The sequence below is a fragment of the Sturnus vulgaris genome, unplaced genomic scaffold (assembly GCF_052056855.1).
Source record: "Sturnus vulgaris isolate bStuVul1 unplaced genomic scaffold, bStuVul1.hap1 Scaffold_156, whole genome shotgun sequence".
NCBI classification, from domain to species: domain Eukaryota; kingdom Metazoa; phylum Chordata; class Aves; order Passeriformes; family Sturnidae; genus Sturnus; species Sturnus vulgaris.
In genome coordinates this window covers 80001-82500 of record NW_028276073.1, presented here as the reverse complement: position 1 = coordinate 82500, position 2500 = coordinate 80001, and the positions used below count along the sequence as shown (strand labels likewise).

Sequence of the window (2500 nt, the reverse complement as noted above, 5' to 3'; positions counted from 1 at the left end):
TTCCCTTCTCGGTGGTATCCCTTGCCCTTCTCTTCCAGCTTGCATAACAGGGGGTCCATCGCCAGGTTAAATAAAAGGGGTGACAGCGGGTCACCCTGTTTTACCCCAACCCGGATCTGGATTTTATCTGTGTGTGTGTTTTTCTTCGTGGTGATATACGTTACAGATGTTGTGGTACATATTGCTCACCAGTCCGACGATGTGGGGGTCCACTCCCCTTTGTTGCAAAGCGTGTATGATGTGCTGGTGGCTTACGGTGTCAAAAGCCTTGGCGATGTCCACAATACAACACCCAGTGGTCTGTGTTCTCTTTTGGCCGACCGAATTATGGTTTGCAGGAGTTTCAGGTTTTCAGAGCATCCCGCCGCTCTAATGAAGCCTCTTTGCCTTGGGTTGAGGGGGCACGCTTTGCTCATCCTAGCTGTTACAATCCTGGAGAACAGTCTTAACAAGATAGAACCAATCGTGATAGGTCTCCAGTTATTAACGTCCTTTAAGCGCTCCGGTGTTGTCGATTTAGGAATTAAAACAGTCCTGCACCCCTCACCATGTCCGGGATTTTTCCAGATGTTAACCATAAATTGAAGATCTCCGTGGTCCGGGAATACTCGGGATCCATCTTCTTGATGTCCCCAAGAGTAATCCCATCTGGACCTGGAGCTGAGCCCTTGCTCATCTCCTGCACATTTTTCTCAATCTCTTTTGCCGTAATTAAATCTCTGAAAGCACTATTGTCGGCTTTCCCAGTAATTTGAAAGTCCCCAAGGCTCTCGAATTTTCCAGGTGTTTCCCATCTGGCTTTAAAAACCGAATAAATTTCACCGGGTGGAATATTACAGGACAAACATTCCATATCGTCCAAAATAATTTTTGCCAGTTTCCCCCTGTCAAGATGGAATAATCGCTGGAAGCGAAGATAATCACCTCTCTTAATTGCTCTCTCTTTCATCCACTTCTGAAACGGTCTCCTTGGTTGCTTCTTCCGGGCCCCCATTGTTCTCTTATCTCGGGTTGCTGTTCTTATCTGGCTTATCGATTCCAGGCATCCAAAGCAGTCCTGCGCTGCTTCATCGATGATTGGCTGCATGTCCTGGCCTTCCAGCAACTGCTTGAATGCCCAGGGGAAGGTGTTAATTGTCCCAGCTGATAAGCGTTCCCCGAGTGTCCGCTGATAATGGGCCTGCAGCTGCTGATTGGTGGTTCCCTTTCGTCCGTTACCCTTCTCCAGATGGTGCCTTATCTTGCCCATTGTTCTCCCGCCAGCTGGCTTCCTGGACGGTTGGCTCTTATCAGGTCCATTGTCAACGGTTCCTGCCTGAGGTTGATGACTCATCTCAGGTTCCTCTTTCAGGCCCTCGGCCGCTCTTTGATGTTCCTCTGCCGGTTTCCTGGGAAGCAATCTTCTTTTGTCACTGATTTGCTTAGCTGTTTTGGTTGTGATGTGCTCCGCGATAAGTTTATTGATGTTTTTGTTGCCCTCAAACTGAGCCTCCAGCCTTATCAACAGTTCTTCCTCCTCCTTTGTCCAGCATCTTTTGTGAGCTCCTCGGTTAGATGTTTCCTTCGGTTGGGAAGCAGCGATCCTTTCTTGATTCCTTATCAGCGGGTGTGCCAATCTTTTGTGTTGTCCCAGGCCAATTTTAGTTTTGAAATCTCTCCCGCATACCTCACAGATCCACTCCCCAGCTGGAGCCGTCTCAGTCACTGGACCCCTGCATTTTGGAAAATGACAAACAATACTGTGATAGTTAGTATTTTCCCTTCCACATTTAACACACCTAAAACAAACCCTCTTCCTCCCGTGCGACCCCTTTAGATGTTCAATCAGGGCCAACACAGAGTTTACCCGGGTACCACAGCAAGGACAAGGTGGATTTTTGTCAGGAACGGCCACCGTCACGGTCTCCTCAGGTGTCCGTTCCCCGCGCTTCCCAGGCGTTGGAGGCGATGTTTCAGGCCCGTCTCTGCTCTCCTCCTCGCCGCCCTCCTTCTCGCCGCTGCCCTCCTCAAGCACAAACGATTTGTTGTCTCGCGGGAGGCTGGAAAATAAAGTTTCTCCCGCACACGGTAGTGGTGTAAGTTGTTCGTACACCTCAGGCAACCCGCTCAATCCCTCCCAATTCACAGAAAAATGAACACTTTCATGCACATGCAGATCCGACCTAAAGAACTCTAAGTTCACCAGCCAAGCCAATTCATTTTCTGCCAAATTGGAAGTTTTAGATGGTAAAATTTGAGGCACCAGGTCTACCTGGTCACTTTTTGGAAATAGGTCGGCCTGGCGTCTTGGAAATAAGGACACCAGGTCTACCCACTGGGACTTAGCCGTGGCACCCGGTTTGAACGACCGGGACACCAGGTCTACCCAGTCGGACGGGGAGGTCTGGGTGCCCACCGATACCCTGGACAGGCGTACCGGCGGCCCCACGACCCCCCCCCCCAAGACGGATCCAGATTTTGCCATCGAATTGGGACCACATTCGACGGTGAGAACGGAGTG

At 50.2% G+C, this 2500-nt stretch overlaps 1 pseudogene; it reads right to left on the bottom strand.

Moving 5' to 3' along the window:
• Nucleotides 1–2500, bottom strand: part of LOC148218968 (28S ribosomal RNA) — an 8888-nt pseudogene that overhangs the window by 3075 nt on the left and 3313 nt on the right.